The following is a 12775-nucleotide window of genomic DNA, read 5'->3' as shown; positions in this document are numbered from 1 at the left end:
CTCAGGAGAAAAACAGACCCTGGCTGTCTGCAGCAGGGAGGGAGCTGGTGTCATGGAGAAGAACAAAGATACTTTCAAATCAGGGAGCCCAGACATGGAAGACAAACCCCCATAACTTTGGGTTTGAAGGTGAGATGGCCTAATTTTTTGAGTTCTTACAACCAGTGAGACTCAAAGTTTGGAATATAAAAATTGGCAGGCATGGCTGTGGCAGAGTCAGAAGGGCATAGTAGACCTAGTCCCTACCTTTAATGAGGCAACAGAACAAACAACCCATGCAGATACAGCAATGAAGTAGCAGTTTGAAGAATGCCCAGGGCAGACAGAAGTGAGTGATATACTCATCTCAGAGCATGGCCCTGAGAGGCAGGGATCATGGTGTGACCGCAACAGGAACAAAGGAACTGGTACTCACCATTTCTCTCCTCCATTCCCCAGGATAAACACATGACCACCTGTGGAAACCAGCATAGTACCCGTATATGTGACCTAACTTGTTTACACCAAGTTCCAGCGCACTGTGCACCTGTGGGTCTGCCCTTTACAGTCATGTTTGCCCCAGTCTTGGTGCTGTGGGCCCCTTGGCCAGAAGACCAGCACAAACCCCATCAATGCATCATCTTCCAGCCCACATATCTTCTGGGAGCTTAGTTCAAGTGGTGGCAGTGGCAGCAGTGGCAGGTCTCATTTCACAAGCAGACCAGAATACACCTTGTTAAAAGGTGTCCCACTCCTGCTGGGGAACAAACATTGCCCACAACAGGCAAAGACAGACTCTAACAGACAACTGGACTGAAGGAAAAAGAGGCCAGGACTCAACAGCAGAAGTTTCAACAGAATTAGAAAAAAAATGAGGAGAGAAATACATTTTATCTCAGATAAACAACCTAACTTCACACCTTAAAAAGCTAGAAAATAAGCAACAGACAAAACATAAAACTAGCAGAAGGAAGGAAATAATAAAGATTAGAGCAGATATAAATGATAATAGAAACTACAAAACCAAAAAACCTAAATCAACAGATCAATGAAATCAGGAGCTGGTTTGTGGAAAAGGTACACAAAACTGATCAACCTCTAGTCAGACTCATCAAAAAAAAGGAGAGAGAGGACCCAAATAAACAAAATCACCAACAAGAGAAATAACAACCGTCACAGAAATACAATTAAAAGAGATTATGAAAAATTAACAACAAATTGGACAACCTAGAAGAAATGAGTAAATTCCTAGAAACAGATAACCTACCAAAATTCGAACAGGAAGAAATACAAAATTTGAACAGACTGATTACCATCAATGAAATTAAATCAGTAAACAAACAAAACAAAACAAACAAACAAAAAAGCTCCCAACAAATAAAAGTCCAGGACCAGATGATTTCACAGGCAAATTCTTTTCTTTTTTAACTTATCATTTAATGTTTATTTTTGATAGAAAGAAAGACAGAGAGTGAGCAGGGGAGGGGCAGAGAGAGAGGGAGACAGAATGTGAAGCAGGTGCCAGACTTTGAGCTGTCAGCAGAGCCCAAAGATGAATGAGCTTGAACCCACAGCTGTGAGATCATGACCACAAAGAAGTCAGACTCTTAACTGACTGGACTACCCAGGTGCCCCTCACAGGCCACTTCTACATTTAAAGAAGAGTTAACACCTATTCTTCTAAATAGAAGAAACAGAAGAGGAAGGAAAACTTCCAAATTCATTCTGTGAAGCCACTATCACCCTAATACCAAAACCAGATAAAAACACCATAAAAAAGGAGAAATACAGGCCAATATTTCTGGTGAACACAGATGCAAAAATTGTCAACACAATACTAGCAAACTGATTCCAACAATACATTAAAAAAAAATCATACACCATAATCAAGTGGGGTTTATTCCCAGAATGCAAGGTGGTTCCATATTCACAAATGAATCAACATGGTACATCACATCAGTAAGAGATCATTTCAATAGATGCAGAAAAAGCATTTGACAATGTACAACATCATTCATGATAAAAAGCCTCTGCTAAGTAGGTCTAGAAAGAACACACCATGACATAATAAAGGTCTTGTATGAATAACCCACAGCCAACATCCTACTCAATGGTAAAACACAGAGCTTTTCCTCTAAGGTCAGGAACAAGCCACTGCAACTGTTAGCCACAGCAATCAGACAACAAAAAGACATAAAAGGTATCCAAATTGTTAAGGAAGAAGTAAAACTCTCATTATTTGCAGTTTACATAATACTAGGTATAGAAAACCCTAAGGACTCCACCAAAAAAACTACCAGAACTGATAAATGGATTCAGTAAAGTGCAGGATACAAAATTAATGTATAGAAATATGTTACATTTCTATACACCATTAATGAAGGAGCAGAAAGAGAAATTAAGAAATCAATCCCATTTACAAGTGCACCAAAACTACTAAGATACCTATGAATAAATCTAACCAAAGAGGTGAAAGACCTGTACTCTGAAAACTGTAAAACACTGATGAAAGAAATTAAAGACAACAGAAAGAAATGCAAAGATGTTCTATCTTCATGGGTGAAGAACAAATATTGTTAAAATGTTTATACTACTCAAAGCAATCTACACGTTTAATGCAATCTCTATCAAAATACCAACAGCGTTTTTTTTTACAGAACTAGAACAAACAATCCTAAAATGTATACGGAACCACAGAAGACCCTGAATAGCCAAAACAATCTTGAAAAAGGAAAACAAAATTAGATGTATCACAATCACAGATTTCAAGTTATGACACTAGCATAAAAATAGACACAGAAACAATAGAACAGAATTAAAAACCCAGAAATAAACTCACAATTGTATGGTCAATTAATCTTCAACAAAGCAGGAAAAAAAATCCAATGGGAAAAAGACAGTGTCTTCAACAAATGGTACTGGGAAACTGGAAAGATACATGTTAAAGACTAAAACTGGGCCACTTTCTTCCACCATATGCAAAAAGAAATTAAAAATGCATTACAGACCTAAGTGTGAGACCTGAAACCATAAAACTCCTGGAAGAGAGGAAGGCAGTAATCTCTTTGACATTGGACACAGAAACATTTTTCTAGCTATGTTTCCTGAGGCAAGGGAGATAAAAGCAAAAATGAGCTATTTGAAATACATCAAAATAAAAACTTCTGCACAGTGAAGGAAATAATAAGACTAAAAGACAACCTACTGAATGGGAGAAGATATTTGCAAACGGCATACCTGATAAAGGGTTAGTATCCAAAATACATCAAGAACTAATACAACTCAGCACCTCAAAATCAAATAACCCGGTTAAAAACTGAGCAGATATGAACAAATATTTCTCCAAAGAAGACATCCAGAGTACCAACAGACACATGAAAAGATGCTCAACAACACTCATTATCAGTGAAATGCAAATCGAAACTATAATGTGTTATCAGCTCATACCTGTCAGAATGACCAAAATTAACAACATAACCAACAACAGCTGTTGGCAAGGATGTAGAAAAAAACCCCTGTTCATGCTCTATCTCTCTGTCTCAAAAATAAATAAATGTTAAAAAAAAAAATTAAAAAAAAAAATATAATTGATAGTTTAGAATACTCCACTAACAATGACTGAGGACATTTTCCTTCTATGTTCACACAAAACATTTTCCAGGGTAGAACATATTATCTACATGAAAATGCTCAATAATTTCAAATGACTCAAAATATTCAAAGATTTTCTTTGCCTTGAGTGGAATTAGAGTAGAAACAACAGACAGCTATATAGAAGTCACCAGACATTTCAAAACTATGTAACACACTTTTTAATAAGCTATAGATTAAAACAGGTACCAAAGGATATTACAATGTTTTTTTGAACTAAATGAAAATGTAAACAACATACCAACAATTTTGGGGATGCAATTAAAGCAATACTTAAGAGAAAATGTATTGCATTAAAAATCTATGCTAGTAAAGAAGAAAGATTTCAAATTAACAACCTTTATTTCCATCTTACAAACTAGAAAAGAGAAAATTAAGCCCAAATTAGTGGAAGGAAATAAAATTCAGAGCTGAACTCGTTGAAATAGAAAAGGAAAACAGAAAATAAACAAAGTCAACATCTGGTTAAGGGAATCAGTAAAATTGCATATACTTCTAGACACATTGATGAGGAGAAATGGGTAAGAGAAAACCTGTTAACTACAGGAATGGAAAGGATGATATCATCAAGTACCTAGAGGGTAATATCAAGAAGAGTGTTATGCCACAAAATTTGACAAATTATATATATATATAAAAAAAAGGATTGATTTCCTGAAAGGCACAAGTTACCAAAGATTAGGTAAGAAGAAATAGCTAAACTTAATAGCTTTTTATTTTTAAAAAATGCATTTTTTAATTATAAACTTTCCTACGAAGAGAATTTTAGGCTTAGATTACTTCACTTGTGAATTATAAAAAACATGTAAAAAGAACTATTACATCTTAAAATTCATCCAGAAACCGAAAAAGAGAAAAATGTTAGTATCCAACAAACATGAAACAAAAATCAAAAAGATAGAAAATGGGGTTTACCCCAGTAATAAAGGTGAGATTAATATCAGAAAAATCAGTTAAATCTGTCATACGAACACATGAAAAAATAAAAACCATATGATGATCTCAATAGAGTAAGTGAAAAAATCTTACATCTATTTCTTTCTTTTTTTAATAAATTAATTAATTTAGAGAGAGAGAGAGAGAGAGAGAAAGAGCACAAGCTGGGGAGGGGCAGAGGAGGAGTGGGAGAGAGAGAAAATCCCAAGCAGGCTCCACACTGCCAGCAAACAGCCTGATGTGGGGCTCCATCCCACAAACCGTGAGATCATGACCTGAGCAGAAACCAAGAGCCAGATGTTTAACCAAGTGAGCCACCCGGACCCCGCTTACATCTATTTCTAAACAAATGAACAAACAAAACTCTCAGTAAAGGTAGTAATATTAGGGATGATTTTCAACCTAAAAAGGTACATCTATAAAAAAGCTATACCTAACATCTTATTTAATGAGAAAAATGGAATAGTTTAGCGCTAAGTTGAGGAACACCACTACCGAATACAAATGGATGTTCCCTCTTACCATTTCTATTAAACACCATACAGGAAATTCTAGCGAGTTCATAAGATAAAAAAATAAATAAATAAAGACAGCAGATTGCAAGGAAAAAAGTAGAACTGCCTTTATTTACAGATAACATCATCTTTGTAGAAAAGCCGGTGAAATCTACAAAAAAGCTGCCAATAATTGAGTTTAGCAACATTGCAAGATAACATAAATATACAAGTATCAATTATATTTCCATGTACTAGCAATGAACAATTACAAAATTTAACTAAATACACAATTTGTAACATTAAAAATGTGAAACAATTAGGGGTCATTTTGAGAGAAAATGTATAAATGTATAAAACTTATATACTAAACCCAAACAACTGTGCTCAGATAAATTAGAAGTGATGTAAATAAATGGATTCAAATACCTTAAAAGGTTGGAAGCCTCAATAAGTGATAATTTTGATAATTTTCCTCAAATTTGTCTATAAAATTAATGCAAATACAATAAAAAATAGCCTAATGTTTCTACAGAAATTGTCATGTCTAAAATTAATATGTAAATGCAAAGATAATATAATACCCACAACATCTTTGAAAAAGAACAAATTTAAGTGCTAACATTACCTGAATAAAAAAAAAATATATAGGGGCGCCTGGGTGGCTCAGTCGGTTGAGCGTCCGACTTCAGCTCAGGTCACGATCTCATGGTTCGTGAGTTCGAGCCCTGCGGTCAGGCTCTTGGGCTGATGGCTCAGAGCCTGGAGCCTGCTTCCCTTCTGTGTCTCCCTCTCTCTCTGCCCCTCCCCCATTCATGCTCTGTCTCTCTCTGTCTCAAAAATAAATAAACATTTAAAAAGTTTAAAAAAAATTATATAATACATTATTCAAGATAGTGTGTTATGGCTATCAATTAGGTAAAAAGAGATCTAGAATATAGTACAGAAATAGAAATACATATATGTGAGCAATTGATTTTTGATAGATACAAAGGTAATTTAATGGAAAAAGGATAGTCTTTTCAATAAATAGCAATAAAACAATTGGAAATCCATATAGAAAAAAATGAATTTTGATCTGTACCTCACAATAATATATATATATATATATACATATATATATATATATATATATATATATATGTATATATATATATATATCTCAAAATGTGCCATAGATCTAAACCTAAACTATAAAATTCTGAGAAGATAGGATATATATTTTGACCCTGAGTTAGGGAAACTATGATCCCCAAAGCACAATCCATTTTAAAAAATTGGGATGTCATAAAAATTAGAAACTTTTACTCTCTCAAACACACTATTGGAGAATAAAAAGACAAGTTACATAGTGGGGGAAAATATATACAATGCATATATCTCATAAAGGAGTTGTATCTAGAATACATAAATAACTAAAAATTGAATAATTAAACAAGCAACACAATTAAAGTTGGCAAAAGTTTTGAGCTAATACTTACTTCACCCAAACCGATACATGAATGGCATGCAAGCACAGAAAATCATGCTCAACTTCATTAGATATACGGGATATGGAAATTAAAACCAAATGAAAGACTACTGCACAATGATTAACATGGCTAAAATTTACAAACCTGACCATATTATTGCCACTGGGAACGTAAAATGGAACAATATTAAAAAGATGAGCAGTTTCTCTAAAACGTTAAACACACACCTACCATATGATCAGACATTCTACTTTTAGGTATTTGCCAGAAGAAAAGAAAGAATACATCCTTACAAAGATAAGTACACAAATCTTTATAACAGCTTTATTAATAATAGCCTCAAACTGGAAACAACCCTAGGTGAACGTATGGGTGCCAAATTGTGGTATATCCACACAGTGGAAGACTAGGCAATAACAATATACACGGCAACATGGATCAATATTAAAGTCATTCTGCTGTATTAAATAAATCAGACCAAGAAAAAAAATAAAAGAATATACACTGTAATTTTCCACTTATATAAAACACTACAAAATCAGCAGGATTTGGGGAACTGAAGGCTGCGGGGGGGGCAGGGGGTCGGGGGGGCATTCATCCTAAGTGGCAAACTAGGCCCCTGGTCCACAGGAAAAATTATGCATGGGTACACCACAGTTGTAAGTGCCTTATCTAAGGCAAAGTGGTCAAGGTGTTGGCAACATGTCTGTGCAGGAGAGGAGATCTGTTCTGGGACCACCCTCTCATGCACTGCTCTGGTGGAAAAGAGGGCAGGGGTGCTGTGGAAATGAGGGTGGGGGTGGAGGGTCAGGCAGGGCAGATGCGTGGGAATGTGCCGGGTTGGGGTATAAGTAGCAGGGAGAGAGGGATTACCAAGGTCATGAGTAAACTTTTGGGGATTATAGATATGTTAATTATCTTGATTGTGGTGATGGTTTCACAGATCTATGATAAAACTTATCAAATTATATAATTGTAAACACTTGCAATTTATTGTATGTAAAGTATACCTCCATGGAGCTGTCCAAAATAACAATATATTGAAAACTTGCTGTTTCCACTGGAAGCAAAGAGCTGGATAATCCCAGATAAAACCAGTCACGTGAGTCTACGTTTCATTATCTGTGAATTTGATTTGATTTTCTAAGCAACTATCTCCAAATAGCTACTGAAAAACAAGACCTGGGTCAATTCACATGGAAAGAACCTTCTCCAGTGGGCCAGTTTACATTTATAAATACTATCCTATATAATATTGTTCACTCAAGGACACATCTAATCCTACCACCTGGATTCCAGCTAAATGCACCCTCCAAGTTTAAATTGCATATATTGGAGGTAGGCTACAACATACAGATATTAGAGTCAAAAGTGCAAAGTCAGTTTCCTTTTAAAAAACAACACTATCAGGTGAAAAGCAACAATAGCTTTTTAATCAACTGAAAAACGGCGCTATTAATATTTTTTAATGATATGCCTGAATTAAAAAAAAATATCAGCACATGGAAGCCAATAGTGTGTAGTGATGAAATAATTTTAAAGTCAACAAATGTGGATTAAAATACTGAGATCTACGGGTGAATCTGAGCAAGTTAAATTAGCCTCTTTGAGATTTGATTCCCTTGTCTACAAAATAACTTATAAATATCATAAATATGAGGAGTAAGTGAATCTATCTATAAACCATTTAATATATAGCCTTTTAATTAGCATTTAATAAAGGTTATTATAATTATTATCATTGCTATAATTATCATCATTCCTGATGGTGTTTATTTTAAAGATTAGTAGACTCGCCAAAATCCCATTTGTAAATAGAGCTGTAAAAAAGAAATATGATTGTACAACCATTTTTATACAAAGATAAAACATGAACCAAGTTTATGAAATAATTATCAATAATATGTTAAAAAACTTCTATCATTATCCCTTTAGAAACTCACAAATACAGTTCATTGTGAGTTAACAGGCTTTCAAATTACATAGTTTTATCAATTATATATACCCTCTTCATTTAATGCCATTATTCATCTAAATATTTATTATATATTAAGCTTGAGGCTAAAATTTTGTGGGCAGTGAGTCAGTGTACAATAATGGCAAATATATAAAAAATTGCTGAGTAGAACAGTTTGCAAGCTGGGAAGCCTGGGTGGCTCAGTTGGTTAAGTGTCTGACCTAGGCTCAGGTCATAATCTCAAGGTTTGCAGGTTTGAGTCCCTGGTCAGGCTCTGTGCTGACAGCTCAGATCCTGGACCCTATGTCATATTCTGTGTCTCCCTTTCTCTGTCTCTTTCCCACTTGTGCTCTCTCACTCTCTCTCTCTTTCCCTCTCTCAAAAATAAATAAACATTAAAGAAAAAAAAAAGAACAGTTTGCAAGTTGAATACGTTGTTGTTAATTCCCTAATGTCCATACTTAACTTCTAAAGGCAAAATCACCTTATTTATTTAAAAACAGAACTCCTTGTGGTTATTATATAACCCAAGATATATTTTTTGGATTTATTTAAAAATCCTATCAATTTTTTGAGATTTTAGCATTTGTCTGGTCTATAGGATTTTGTATTTCTTCTAGTGAAGAAGTGTAAAATATAAATGAAGACCACTGGTAAGTATATTTTAAATATGTGAGCATACATTTTATTTTTTATGCATGAAAACAGTTTTTTGCATATTTAGGATTCAAAGACTCAAATTCTTTACACCAATTTTTCTTTATCAGAAATACTTTGTTATAAACTAATTTTGAAGTATATTTTTAGCATATGATTCTCAGACATTAATTTACATTATTTATGAGAAGATGTGATTGTAATGAAATTTCTTACTTATATACAATTCGTGGTTATGAACAAATGATCTTTTGACCAATATTCAAGTACATATTAAGAATGTAAGGAATAAAAGTGAGCTGATTATAATCACAATTGTGTAGTGTAGAAAAAACTTCTAAATTTATGTTTAGTGTGAGTAGCAATTGACACCCTAGTTTTTAATTTAAAAAGCTTTAATAAATTTTGTGTTTGTTACTTATAAGGTGATTTCCAAATAATTTTTAAATGCTTATGCATGCTGTTTGGAACATTGGCTACTAGATATTGGTTATTTTCATTTTATTTTGCATTATAATATAAAAGGCTAACAGAAAGACAATTCTATTCACACTGCATTTTGTTTTCATTATTCATTTCACAAAATAGCATTAGAAAAATGATAAAGCATATGGCTGTACTATTACAAACAGCAGATTACCTTTAGAAAGTGAACAATGTCATATGTGTGCAAAGCTACACTGTTTTATCTCAATTGTTGCTTCTCCAAACTTAAAAAAAAAAAAAAAAATCCCTCATTCACTCATGACTTAGCCTAGTTTGTTGTCCAATGCCATTAAAATAAACCATATTCTCCTTCAGGAAGAGAAGATAATTGAGTGGAATTAGGAAAAGAAGTCATTCTCAGAAGAAAAAGAGCAGAAATGCACTTAAATAGAAATCCTCAATAAAGTATGTCAACAGTATAAGTATATGGTAATAATAAACCTTAGTACTAATATCAATATTGGAGGGTGTTTTCTGTGTTAGGCAAGAAGTAAAAGAGATTATTTCCACTCTATTTAATTCTCAGTGTCATGTCATTTGCTCAAGGAGGAAAGGACATTCAGTACCCTAGAATCTGAGGTCTGTGATAGGTTTATGTGCAGGGAAAGTTTCTCATAACATGAATCCCTCTGTCACTTCCTTAATAAGTCTTCCTAGGTCCACACCAGGAGAATTTATGTTTCTTTTCCCCTTATTTAGACATGAATTTTATATTGTTTATCTGGCTTTCTTCACTCAAGACTATTATATGCAAAATTTATTAAATAAATTTTTATTGATTGGTATAATACTACTACTGACTAATGATGGAAAATGTGTTCATTCTTCATTTTATTTTTGTGGTCATAAATATATGGGTGTTTCGTATTGTGAATAGGTCAGCTCTGAGCAGTGGTTTTCAAACTCTCATTTCCCAGACAATGAGCATCAGAATTTCCTAAGATCAAAAGTGTCAGTTTTGTGGTCCTCAACCACAGTAACTGAATCTATAACCTCTAGGACTGGGATATGAGTATGAGACTTAAATTTTTAACAAAGATCTGTACTAAAGTTTAATATCTCTTTTGGAGAGAATGGTTTTCAACATATCTAGTATTATTTCACATATTACACATATTACTTTTATCTGGACAATTTTAGCCATTGACCCAGTGATGGGAAAACACGTATTGATTACTATATATGGGTGAGGCTAGGGAACTTTGTTGAATGCGCACTGTGTTCCTGGAACTTGCCTGGTAGTTTAAGAAGTTTATCTAATTTAATTTTTGCAGCAATCCTAAACTTAATGTTATAATCTCTGTTGAGCAGACAAGATAACCTAGTTTCAGAAATTAAGTAAACCTGGCAAGGCCAAGGTGCTTGTCATTTGAGCAACCAGAACTCAAATCCAGGGCTCATAGATTCCAAAGCCCATGCTCTTTCCATACTAATATCTAGCTTTTGCTTATGAAAATGCTAATTACCTTTGGAATTTCTGTTGTGAAACTGGAATAAAACATGGACACTCTTTTTTATCTTGAAATATTGATTATATGGATCATTTCTGGTTATTTCCTGGAAAACAGGATGGTACATTTTGGTTTTCAGCCAGAATTTATTTCATGAACTACTTTTGCTTTTTCTGTAAAAGTAAAGGGTATGTTTCTCAAAAGAATAAACCATCAATTGACCAAGACCTATCTAATTGTGTGATCTGATTAATAAAATTTATTAAAATCTCCTTTAATAAGGAAAAATCAAATGACACTTTCACATCCATCCATACACACACACACACACACACACACACACACACATACATACATACAATAAGGAATTTAGTTAAAAATAAAACTTCCATGATATACATTTAAACCAATTCTCTACATCATCTATATTTATAAGATTGTTTCTGGCCCTGGAAATGCTATCACTCAACATTCTAGATGCTCTAACTATTAAAAGAACACTACATAAATGTAGAATTCTTTGGTTCCAAAGTAGGAGAGTAAGTAGTACATTTTAGAAAGATTTTTCAACCACAAGAATTAAGAAAAAAATATTAAATACATACTGTAAGAGCAATGAGGCTATGTTATATTTTGGAAAATGAGTAATTTTAATTTCTTGGGCTAAGAGTATAGCTAATATATAGTTATATGTGGTTCATACAAATGGCAGTATTTTTAAACTGCTGGACTAAGAAAAATTACCATGGTTCATGTAAAGTGGAATTATTCCCATTGTTTTTTGAAAAATGCCAAGAGAGTTTTATCTGGATATTGTCCAAGGGCCACACAATAAAACCTTGTTTTTACCTCCATTGTAGAATATAGCAACTTTAACAGGAAGTCATTTTTCTTAGTTGCTGTGTCAGCATTTGTCAAGTCTTAATTTGGGACTTGAACTTGTGAACTGAAGCACCAAAGAAAAATGTGCAACCATATACCAAAGTCTGTATAGTTATTGGGTACTTAGAAAGAAAGTATGAGGTAGTGGTTTACTTGTTTTGGTTAGTAATTTAAGGTAACTCATGTTTTCTGCATATTAGTAACAAAGCTGGAAATGCTTTTTTTTTTTTTTTTTTAAGTAGTCAGTTGAACCCTGAGGAATCAAAGAATTACATCTTTAATTTTTACATATATCTAACAAAAACATACACTTAAATAAGCTGAAATATAACTAAATTCTAAGTACAAATTTGAAATAAATTCCTACACATATTAATTTTAAGACATATGTTTAATACCTATAAGCAAGGATATAACTTAATATATAATAAATGCATATATTAGCAATAAGTTTGCAATCTATGACCTTATAAAAAGAAAAAAAAAACTAACTTTCTCACAATAGGATTGTTTAGTAATGATAGAATGACTGAAAATATAAAGTTACTTTTCATAACAAGGAGATCTCTTACAGTAACAAAGGTCTTGATATGATTTAGGATATGAATGCATAATCATAACAGAGTATATATGGGGAAATATGTACTTCATCCATTGTTTAAAAAAAGGCTGAAAGGCCACAGTAAACACAGTTCTCTTTTAAATTATATGACCATTATCTTATAAGCTTTCTGTAAAAGTTTTATTTTTTAATGGATAGGCAATGATTTAATAACACCACTATATATGATATTTTGTAATGTTGTCTTC

Source organism: Neofelis nebulosa, chromosome 1 (genome assembly GCF_028018385.1).
Source record: "Neofelis nebulosa isolate mNeoNeb1 chromosome 1, mNeoNeb1.pri, whole genome shotgun sequence".
Taxonomy (NCBI): Eukaryota; Metazoa; Chordata; class Mammalia; order Carnivora; family Felidae; genus Neofelis; species Neofelis nebulosa.
The sequence above is the reverse complement of the archived record's forward strand: the minus strand, read 5'-3'. Positions refer to the sequence as shown.